This window comes from Sus scrofa, chromosome 3 (genome assembly GCF_000003025.6).
Source record: "Sus scrofa isolate TJ Tabasco breed Duroc chromosome 3, Sscrofa11.1, whole genome shotgun sequence".
Classification (NCBI taxonomy): Eukaryota; Metazoa; Chordata; class Mammalia; order Artiodactyla; family Suidae; genus Sus; species Sus scrofa.
The window spans coordinates 82936111-82948286 of record NC_010445.4 but is presented as its reverse complement, the minus strand read 5'-3'; the positions used below and the strand labels follow the sequence as shown (position 1 = coordinate 82948286).

General features: G+C 37.6%; 1 long non-coding RNA gene across 3 annotated transcripts in view; it reads left to right on the top strand.

Moving 5' to 3' along the window:
• LOC102159571 overlaps positions 1-12176 on the top strand; it is a 599549-nt gene that overhangs the window by 214530 nt on the left and 372843 nt on the right. For all 3 annotated transcript variants that reach the window (XR_002342937.1, XR_002342936.1, XR_002342935.1), the window contains exons 2-3: positions 2156-2216; positions 8625-8658. This is a non-coding gene — a long non-coding RNA (uncharacterized LOC102159571). The remainder of the gene's footprint in view (positions 1-2155; positions 2217-8624; positions 8659-12176) is intronic.

The following is a 12176-nucleotide window of genomic DNA, read 5'->3' as shown; positions in this document are numbered from 1 at the left end:
TATGTGTTTCTGTTACTGTGGTCATGCTTTTATTACATAATTGCTTCAAGTTTTGTTCAAATCACTAACAATATTTATTTAACCTTTTTGTGCATTAGATAAATTTTAATATATAAAAGCTTTGGAATGAGTTCATTGACTCTGTTTTGATTAGCAAAATCAAAGGGATTCTAACCTTTCTTATAGTTACATGGGTTGGGTCACATTTTCAATGAGATTGCTGATAATTATTAATTCAGGCAGTAGCAATCATTGAAAGACCAGTTGAAATAGAACTGAGAAAGAATACAAAGAAAACTTTTCAAAAACCTAGTGTCCATTCCAGAAAAATAAAATGTTCTTTCTTGAGGTAATCGGAAATATAAAATTAATAATTTGATCTTTGATATGTCCAGAGTTTTCAAAAAAACATTTGAATAAATTGTGGCTAATTCAGTTATCAGGCTTTCCCTCCCCTTTTGAATGTAGGCATAATTTTTGTCAGTGTTTCAATGTATTCATGATTTTTTCTCATTTGTTTATTTTATGCAAACCATAAGAGACATTTTTCTCAGTGAAGATTGCCTCTTTATTTTATTTTGAAATATTTGTATATTTATTTCATTAAATGAGATAATGCTTTTTCTTATTAACATAATTTCCAGTACATTAAACATATTTCTCCACAGACAGAAGAGAGGAATCAAATTAAATGACAGCTAAATCACTTGCAGCAATTTCAACTGTTAAAAGAAATAAGTGTCTCTGTTTTCTTTGTGATCACAAGATGTGCTGTAAAGGGAAATGAAATACTAAAGAAAGAAGGGAAAACATAAAGAAATAATGACTGACTTATTGCAGTAATACCATTGAGAGAAGAAAAATTCACTGCAAATAAAAGGAAAAATAATATAGTGGATTTGAAAGTTACCAAAATTCATTTCTTATTGATGAGTTCAGTGGAAGCCTAATACTAAGTAAACTGATGAAAAAAAAATCAATGCAATAAACTATGAATGATGATAGTTGAAATAAATACTTTGCGTATGGAGGACCATTATTCTAAATGTCTTTAATTTTTTAATAATTCATGTCTTATGTTTATAAAAAAGGAGGAATTATTGCTTGGTGGACTCAAAAGGCACATAAAAAGCATCTAGAAGAATCTTATATTTAGTAATAAGTCCAAACGATATTGGTGACCTTACAGTTTTTAGCATCATGTCCTGAGTTTGACGGAAGTGCATTAGAGGAGGTGAACTTTGCTTTTTAAAGATGGTGCTGATAAATGATACTGGTGCATTTATATAGCATACTTTCTCCATCAGGGATAAACCTCCTTTCCAAAAGGACAATTAATTTTTGGAAACAACAAAACTCAGAATACATATTATGTGTATGTAGGTATATAATATGTTTGTGAATATTCTGGGGCAACAGCAATGGAACTTTTCGACAAAATTCAGTGTTGCCACACACATCATCATATGCATAGATGTGTGTATGTTTTGCACTGGCCAAGTTGTTAATGTGTTCAAGTCAGAGCATCAGGTCACCTGGATCTGTGTATTTGCAGGTGGGCTTATCCACTCATTTTCTCTTTTCACACACCATTAAAGAGGAAAAACAAAAAACAAAAAAAACCTGACTAGTTAATTTAATCAATCAGAAGGCAGTCAGTTCAGTACAGGGGAAGAAAAGTCACTGGAGCTACCTTTCCTGAATTGATTTTGACTGAATTACCTTCTAATCCAGTTGATCTTGAAGCCCTCTCTTCTCAAATGCCTATCTTTCTCTCCCCCTCATGTCCCCCATTCAGTTTGCACCCTAACCCTTCTCCCTCTTCCTTGCCCTTTTGTCCTCTCCCTTTCTTCCTTCTCACTTTCCCTTTCCTTCTTCTCTCGGACATGTCCAGAAGCTTTTCCACAAGTTCTCTTCCGGCACAGTGGGTTATGGATCCATCACATCCATCATTGTCGCAGGTTGGATCCCTGGCCTGGGAACTTGCACATGCTGGGGGCGCCACCAAAAAAAATTTAAAAAAGAAGTTTTTCCCAGCTGCCTCCTGCTTCCCACCACCCTCTTCTCTCCCCTCCAACTCCACCCACAGCTTCCCCTGCCCCACTGGGGGGAAAAGACACATGTTAAAGCTACTTTTTCTTTTTTTGAATTGCAGAGATTCGAAACCATGCTTTGCTGAAAACGTCTGGCTGCCGGTCTAGATCATGACTCCTAAGGTAATAATTGTGATTCTTCCACTTTTAGAGACCTCTTTTTCCCAAAGGTTCTCAGGTCCCCACTCAGTGTAAACTTTCTGACCATTCTTGGGATTGTTTTCTATCTCAGGAGGGCATCCTTGTGAGAGTGTGTGGGAGCTGTAAGGCAAGCGATATTCTGAGGGATGGGGGAGGACTGGACAGAAGAGGGCATTGCCAGTGTTAAGGAATCCTTTTGTATGCCCACTTTGGAACTACTTTCTCTTATCTTTCACTTAGAATGCAGGGGATAAGGCAAAAGTGCAGGCCACATGCAAGAGATTTTGAATTATGCATTAAGCTGATAATGCCCCAGAATGCAAGCTTATGTCAATAAATAGCTAGGCTGGTAGGAGGAAGGAGGTCACTTTACCTGTGCTGAGGGTACCACATAGGGAGAGAACTAGAGGAGGCCTAGGTGAAGGGTGAGAGGGAGTTCACATGCTTTTAGCTTGCTCCAGTGAAGCAGCAAGAAGCATAAGTTAATATTGAAATTATTGTCTAATGCTTATTTGCTTGTAAATTGATTTAGCCAGGATAACAAGACTGTTTTCAGTATGGGCCCTGTGTGTGCAGGTCTGCATTTGTGACAGGGTTTGCCCTTCTATGGAACCTTATGTAAAGAAATTCAGTCTAGGGGAGAAATTCATTTGGATCTTCTAATGGGACCAATAAACTCTTTAAAAAGGCAAGATTCTTTAAGATGAAATTTGGCAAAATACATAATACTCAGGCTTTTGTTTCACCAGGATCCCTTCCTGATTAATATGTAGCAGAAATGTAGTAGAAGTTAAGCTATTGGAAGAGGGAGGATTAAAAGAATGCTATAAATTTTCTCCCTGACCCATGATACAGTTCTGCCCAGTGCTGATGGAAACGGATTCTTTCATCTTTGCATTGCTTCTCTTACTTTAGTGAAATGCACAATGGATGTGACCATTTTCTGCTGTGAAAAATTAACTGTGGTTCATGCGCGCACACACACACACACACACACACACACACACACACACATACACATACCCTTTAAAAAATGTTTAGTTATGTCTCCCAAAGAAATGGAAAGTATCTGGGAGTAGGGACCTTAGGACATAAATAACTGAATCTCTGCCTTTTTTCCTCACACACACAAAAAAAGAAATTATGTGTGCATTTCATCATTTTCCTAGTTTTAAACAGCAATTTGCAGCCCCTGGTTCTGCAAATCAGAAGGTTGTGCTTGGTCTCTGTAGTGAATGCTTTTGTGAGGCCGGTTCTATATGCACACATGCATATATACACACCAACAAATTAAAAGTGGATCTGGGAAAACACCCTTCTCCTCAGAGAGTCATATCAAGCAGTGTTTAAATTAAATAATTTGCAGAGTGTGGGGAATAGAGCTTTTGTAGCAGTATCTGGAGGTTATCTTCCCTTGGGAAATTCCTACCATTTAGTCCAATCTGGTGCATGCCAATGAGACACACAGGCATGCATGCACACACTAGTAGATAGATTTTATTTTACATCTAAATTATATTCATTTCTTTAGGTTATCTGCCATTTTGTGTTCCTATTGAGGGGGAAAAGAAAAAAGGATATAAACCTCTTGTGAAGGGCTGAGGTCATTAAGATCCAGACAAAAGCCAGGAAAGGTTATTGGTGAGTAGGGATGGGGGAGGCTGACTTCCCCTGGCACAAAGCCAGTTATCCCACAGCTCCTGGGGGAGCAGGGCTGTGATCCGAGGACAGGACGTTCCAGTGCAGGTCAGTGCTGGATTTTGCTCCCGGCACCACTGACTGATGGCACAAGAAGAGACATTGCTGTGATGAGGTAATGTGAGTGGGTAACCACAAGGAGCAGAAATTAGTTGATTTCTTGCTCCTTGTCCTGCTCAACCAATATATAATCTGAACTGGATGTTAAGGAGAAGTTTACCTCTTAGAACCTCATCCATGTCTCTGGCTAACGCATTTCTCTATCCTCAGGTGTTTTCATAGTTCAATCAGCACACCTATCCACCTGTGGAGAAACAAGGCCAGTCACACTAAGGATGGTGAATGAAATGGGAGGGGAGACAAGACAGAGACAGAGAGACAGAGAGAGGCACACAGAAATAGAGAGACAGAGACAGAGAGAGAGAGAGCTTAGAGAGACAGAGAAAGGGAGAGGTAGGGAGAGAATATCTGCCTATCTTTGTTCAGGGAACTAAAAAAATTCTGATTATGGAAATGGGAATATTTTCAAGTGACAATGGTTATCTTCCCCCAGGCCTAAGATTATCTTTGTATCCTTTAGATTCCCACCTTAATCCCTTACTTAAATAAATTCTTGCAAATTAATAGTCGCCCTTATAGAAGCCATGAGGAAACTCCCATTGAATCCCACATTCTGGCTCCCTCTGTTTCTCTGACAAAAATACTGGTGTATAAGTTTGCTAGGGATGCTGTAACAAAATACCACACAAACTGTGTGGCTACAACAATGGAGATTTAGCTTCTCACTAGTTTCAGAGACTGGAGGTCTGAGATCAAGGACTTGGCAGGTTTGGTTTCTTCTGAGGTCTTCCTCATTGGTGTGCAGATGGTTGTCTTCTTCCTGTGTCTTCATGTGGTTGTTGCCTGCTCACACGTGTCTAGTGTCTCTTTGTGTCTACATTTCCTCTCTTGTTAGGACACCAGTCCTATTGGATCAGGGCCAATCCTAAAGTCTTCATTTTAAGTCACTGCTTCTTTAAAGACCTTCTCTCCAAAAACAATGGTGTTCCCATTGTGGCTCAGTGATAATGAACCTCATTAGTATCCTTGAGGACTCGGGTTTGATCCCTGGCCCTGCTCAGTGGGTTAAGGATCCCATGTTGCCATAAGCTGTGGTGTAGATCACAGATGTGGCTCGGATCTGGCATTGCTGTAGCTGTGGTGTAAGCTGGCAGCTGAAGCTGTGATTCGACCTCTAGCCTGGAAATTTACATATGCTGTGGGTGCAACCCTAAAAAAAAAAAAAAAAAAAGGCAAAAAAAAAATTACATTCCAAGGGTTTTGAAAATTGGGCGTAAGAATCTGAGAGCACATGATTTAGTCCATGGTAGTGTGAATTCTGAAATTTCTGGTAGAATGATAATTTTTTTCATTTATTTCTGCTATTTATTTAGAGATTAGTTTTCCCAACTTTCATTCTTTAGGCATTTTTATTCTAACTGATGAAAGTAATTTATTACAATTAATGTAGGTGGTTGTGTTTTGTTGTTTTATCTTAAAACAAGATAAAAGTGAGGGCTGGAGAGAGAGAAAAGCTTATTTAAGAAAACAAACAAATCTTGCTTGAATTTTTTGAAAAGGGAAATATCTCTTTGCCCTGCTAGAAGGTGGCAGCAGGGCAGACAGCTTTATCTTGGGGGTTAAGAGAGCAGACTTTTGAGTCAGCTCCCCTGTGTACTAACTATGACCTTGAGCCTGTTACTTGGCCATACTATACCTCCCATTGATTTTTCCTCTGTATATTTTGGACAATGAATAGAACTACTTCAAAGTGTGGCTGGGAGGGTTAATTGAGATAATACATGTCAAGCACTTAGCCTCTGTCTGGCTAAGTGCTAGTTATGGGCAGAACGTTTCTGTTCTTTCTAAATTCATTTGTTGAAGTCCTAATCCCTGATGTGGGATTTAAGAGGTGGGACCTTTGGGAGGTAATTAGGTTTAGATTAGATCATAAGAGTTGGACATTCATGATAGGATTAGTGCCCTTTTAAGAAGAGGAGGAGGTGGGGGGGTGGATTTTGCTCTTTCTTAAGGAGCACCGTGGATGGCTGTCTACAATCCAGGAAGTAGGCCTTACTAGGCACTGAATCTGCCCAGAATTTGATCTCTTAGCCTCCAAAATTATGGGAAACACATTTCTGTTTATTAATCCACCCAGTCTGTGATATTTTGTTATAGTATTCCTAATAGACTGAGACAGTGTTGCGTAAATATTACTTAAAGAATAATATTATTCATCTAGAAATCATTAATATTATTTATCTAATGCTCATAATAACCCCAAATTATGAGCATTTTTATAACCAAAGATTATAAAATTTCCTGCTTTTAGAGGTGGAGCTAGGAATAGTCCTTTTTAAAAATTTTTAAGTGGACTTTGATAGAGAGTGAGATTTGCAAAGTATGGATAAACAGGCTTTAATGTCACTTCGAGATTAGGGTCTTCTGACAGCCCGAGGGTCCCCAGAAACCTGGATTTTTTTTTTTTTTTTCTTTAGAGAACCTTTGCTTGTGCATCATGAGTGGCACACACCAGGGGTGTGTCCTTTGATTTCTCTGAGGGACCAGCGACTAGACCCTCCCTTCGTCCCTTGGAGATAGTGGCTCCACCTCCCAGTGCAGGATTCCTAGACACCTCAGAGCCACCAGACATTCAGGGCTGGGCTGTGCAACAGAGGTTACCCAGAAGTCTTTAAAATATGTAGTTACCTACATGCAGTTATGTGCCTAACATGTTCTTTGATTAAGCAAGATGTGGCCATCAGCTCTCAAAATTCTGTACTGTAATTGACATGCATCAGCCTGCACTTTGCTCTTAAGGCCCTGATGCCTCAACTACTTTAGAAATCATTCAGTGACCAAGGAAATAAAAATATCTATCCTTTTAAAGTGACATTTACTTCAGGAGCCCTTGGCTCCATGAAGGGGATTGTTCCATGAAAACCTTCATCAAACACAGCCCTTATTAGTTTTGAGAGAAATTTGGGAAGTAGAAAAACACTTTGAATTTAATACAAAAATCAGGTATTTGAGATATGTTGAAGCATTAATGCTAATGACACTAGACTGATGTGGTTTTTGCTTTTTGGCTTTTGTTTTTTTTGGGAGGCCACACCCCTGTGGCAATATTGGATCTTTAACCCACTGCACTGGACTGGGGAACAACTCTGTGCCTCTGCAGTGACTAGAGCCACTGTAGTTGCATCCTTAACCTGCTATGCCACAGTGGGGAACTCTGACACTAGACTTATATCAATTGAGCATTTTCTCTCTGGGCAATGCCATGCTAGACTCTGTATTTCCTATCTCACTTAGTCTTCCCACAATCTTGTGAGATGGATATTGGTAAAATTTTACACTTTAAGCTATGCAAAATAGTTAGCTAGCACCAATGAGTCATGGAGAAATGGGCCCTCTTATAATTTTTGTAGGTGAAAGTAGAAAAGGACATAGCCTTTTGGACAGATAATTTTTCAGTATTTATTAAAATTTTAAATTACATGCTTTCAATACAGAAATTCTATTTCTATTCTAAACTGCAAAAAAACTTCATATAAGTGAAGACATATATGTATAATTTTTATACATGTATTTTTTTGTAAAACTAGTAAGTTAGAAACAATAGTAAAAAAGACGATAAAGGCTAAAATAATTATGATTATATAATGGCTATATAGTATATTATGGAATACTATATAGCCATTAAAAACAATAAGAAAAATATGTAGTTTTAGATAAATCTAGATATAACTCAGAATAACATGAAATGAAAAGGGCAGTTCTCAAGAATAATACCTGTAGCCCAATTTTGATTATGTAAAATTAAAATAAATACATAAAGGATGAGAGGTCAGTACAGGCAAATTCTGAACTCACCATGGACACATGGCATCTGTAGCTACATATGGAAATATTGCCTCTTAAAAAAACCTAAAGTCTGGCTGAATGATGATTACATATTTGACAAATGAGAAGAAAGCCACATTAAAGAAGGTAGAAGAGGCTGAGACACAATCTTACCATAAACACCCTCCCACCCCCAACCCCTCCATGTGGTAAAGACTATAAAATAAAGATTGTAAAGACACATCTATATTGAACAATAACTCGTTAAAGCAACTGTTGAAGGATAGCAGGGGCACTCTTTCATGTCTTTATTTGTATTGATGTGTAGTGTGTTGATTTTTCACCATAAACCTCTATTTCTTTTTTATTTACATTTTTGTAAAGTGACCCCCCAAGTTATTGAGAAAGTTTACATTCATAGGTCAAAAAATATGCATGGATGAAAAGATGGGTCACAGATGGTGGCTTTACAGGTGATAGGTTTTCTTTAAGCTTTTTCATCTTTTACTTGCCAAAGTACCCATTGCTCTGCCCAAAACATAGTGAATAAAAAATTCCCAAAGATTGGGACCCAGGCATTTGCATTTTATGAAGCTCCTGAGATAACTCTATTAGTTGGTTTGGTTTGAGAATAATTGGCAAAGGCTTATACATTTCCAAATGATTGAAAGGCCACATGGACCTTAGAATTTAAATGTGCTTAGAAAGAGTGATTTCACTTAGATTTTGCTTGAAGGTAAATTCTGGTGAACATAATTGTTTCCTTTACATTTCATGAATACTGATTCGGCTGCTTTTGGTTTCCAGATTCTCAATCTACTGCGGTGATGCCATTACTTTGGTGAGTTTTCCACACTTGCTGAATATCCTGTCCCTTGTGCTGCAATTTATATTAACTACATATGGTTGATGCTCTAATTCTAAACTCAGCACTTCTGAGTATGTATTTAATTGCTTACAGAATAACCAGTGGGGGTGGCTTTAGAAAACCTGTGACTGGTTCTTCACCCTTCTCGTCTTTTACTTTTTCTTATCTTTTTGTTTGGGATATGTTACCTTCTCACGTTATTGAGCTCTTAGAAAAGAGACATGATTACATTTCATATGGGAGTGCCTTCTTTTCCTGTGTCTATCATTGGAAAGGAAAGGCCAGATGTGTGTGTTTTTAAAAAAAATCTTGAATTAATCTACCTCACTTTGAACAATCATGTCTGCCTGCCGTCTTTCTGACACGCCGGTATGCACACCAAATGTTTGTCCACTTAACAATGAGACGCATATTTTAATATTCCCAGATCTATTGATGTTTGCTTAGAATTCAGTTTCCTCCTGTATGGACTGTGGAATAGCATCCATTTTCCCCTGTCTTGTCTGCTCAATACTTTTATACTGAACCATTTTGCCTTTTGCCCCAGATGCATTTCATATTTTGGAGGTCAAACTATGGTTGGACTGTTATATCCCCTAATGGCTACTAAAGCAATATTCTTTGAAGAAAAAATATAAGGTATAACTCTGTGGCTTGTCTGTATCTTGAGGGTCTTTTTCACATTCCGAATTTCAAGAGCTCAATGAAGCTGAAGTCCCTAACCTTATAATCACAACATATACCCCTGGCTAATTTTCTCTTGCTACAAGAATAGCTACAAGAATGAGAATTGTCATAAAGGGGAAAAAAGCTCTTCAATAATTAGGATTCATCTATAACTAGAGCATTTTATTAATTACACATTGTAATCACATGGATAGTCACAAAACCAATCGTGCAAGTCTGTATTTAGAGATTTGTAGACAGAAGACTTAACGTAAACATAGAAATGTTAAGCCTACTCAACTGTAACTTGCAAAGACGATAACAAGAAGGATTCTGTTCTCTGTATGATTTGTGAACAATGCTAAGTAAATATTCATCATTAATATATAATAACTGTTGCTTTTGGCAGTTCACTTTTCATTTAATTTGATAATGTGTCCAGTAAATGAAGTGGTACAGGCTACAGTGTTTTACCAACACAATTGCATATTTTCAATCATTGTTAAATGAAGGCAGCTCAAGGCAAAGCTTTAACCCCCACTAGTTTTGTGTGTGATAAAAAGAGAAGGCGCTATCAATCTTTATTGTCTGTCTCGCTTACTGTAATTGCATTCAATAGTCCACTGATTCTGTTGTCTGTGCTAATGTCAGGAACAGAGGAGAGCCAGATGCTCAGACTTGATCATATGCATCCAGTGGCCACTTTGATAAGTTGGCAGCAAGTCGCTGGGTTTGATGATAAATTGTTAACGCTATAGATTATGAACAGCTGAACACTGCAAGTGTACATGGAGGAAACTTCTTACCTTGTTTTAAATCTGGCATCATGATGCTAGCTAAAGGGCATGTCATGTATTATTCAAATGCATCTTGCACTGGAAATGTGCCAATGACTCATTGTATCCCCATGAATAGTAAAAGCAACAACAACAACAAAAATCCACAGTGATTTGAACATGACATTAATGGTCCCAGGATTATGAAAAGCATTTTGAAATACTGTTTAATAGTTTTGATTATCTAATTCAACAAGAAGAAAGCTTTTGAGCCATATTCATGTTTAATCCATATTAAATCATGCTCTTCCTGGTCATTTCTGTTATATTAGCTGATAATGAGGATGTTTTCTAAAAACAAACTGGTTTTTCATTAGTTAAAAACCCATGGAAATTTGCTTGTGAAGGGACATCAGTTGGAGCTAGGGGGCAAGCAATGTGTTGAAATTTTTGCCAACATTTTGTTTCATATAGATGCTGCCGCCTCTGAGAGAGATGTGATGTAGGGCCTTTGTACAGAGTATATAATAGGTCTTATTTCTCTTAAGCCCATGTGACAGTTGTAAAAGTTCAGGTCATTGTTCTTAACTTATTGGACACCTATTAAAATTTAAAAATGCTAGGATTATCATGAACCATACAAATGTATTATACTAGAGAATGCTGAGCTGTTGACCACATATTAAATCGAATATTCTAAGTACAACCAGGTGGGAAAATATCTTTGGAGTAATTGCTCTTTTCTTTTTCTTTTGGCCACTCTTGTGGCATGTGAAAGTTCCCGGGACAGGGATTTAACCTGCACCACAGGAGAGACCCAAGCCAGTGGCAGTGCCAGTGCTAGATCCTTAACTCGCATGTCACAGAAAAACTCCTGGAAGAATTGCTCTTGAAGTCTCTGATCTTATATGGTTCATTTTACCTAAAATAAACATATGTAGGAAACACTGTTGGATTTAAGGATTGAGACCAAAAAAGTCTCTGGCCTGACTGGTATGTTTCCTTTTATTAGATAAGTGAAATTTTGTAATCCATTGTGTATTCACTTTTGCTTGTGCTGTCAGGAAACTCAAAGCTCAATTATAGTCACCTTTTTGGCTGAGTTTTCAGGTGTGATTATCTATGTTATCTCTTTCATTCTTTTCTTATTACTTTGTTTCCATGTTGCTCTCTAATTGGCAAGATGGGTATATAAAATCAATGGATAGCACATAAAAGAAAAGAGGGAACAAACTTTAGCAGGAGTTTTAAAGGGTGGAGTCCTGAGGTGCTTAATCATATCACCAGAATAAGGACAGAAGTCTCTAATAATGACCAGAGTAGAATTCTAGCTGATACTGGGAAAGTCACTTCAACTTCTTTATGGTCAGTTCCTCATCTTAGAAAAAAAAAGAAGTGGATATAATAAAAGCATTTGGGAGTTCCCATCGTGGCTCAACAGTTAACGAATCTGACTAGTATCTACAAGGTCTCAGGTTTGATCCCTGGCCTTGCTCAATGGGTTAAGGATCTGGCATTGCTGTGAGCCATGGTGTCGGTCATAGATGTTGATTGGACCCTGTGTTGCTGTGGCTGTTGTGTAGGCTAGCAGCTACAACTCTCATTTGACACCTAGCCTGGGAACCTCCATATGCCATGGGTGCAGCCCCAAAGAGACAAAATAATAATAATAATAATAATAATAATAATAAAAAGCATTTAATTCATAAGATCTGGTGAGGATTCAGTTAATTAATATAAAGCAAGCACTTAGTCAATATTAGCAACTATGATAGTGATAATTTTTATGTGAGCTCTAGAAGGCAAAGATAGCCCAGCATAAACCCAGATCTCAGAGTTTCCTTCTGATGGCATCAACTGAAATTGAATTCAAGTCTAAAGTTCAAATCTCACCCATGATTTATTTGGTATACTACAAATTAAAATCCTGCTTTAAGCAAGGTAATGTATGAGAATCTTCATGTACTCATTTGATGATCTGAGATGTACTCTTCATTCATAAAAGATGTTTAACTTTGTAAAATGCTTTGTTTTTAGAGTTCTTTGAGG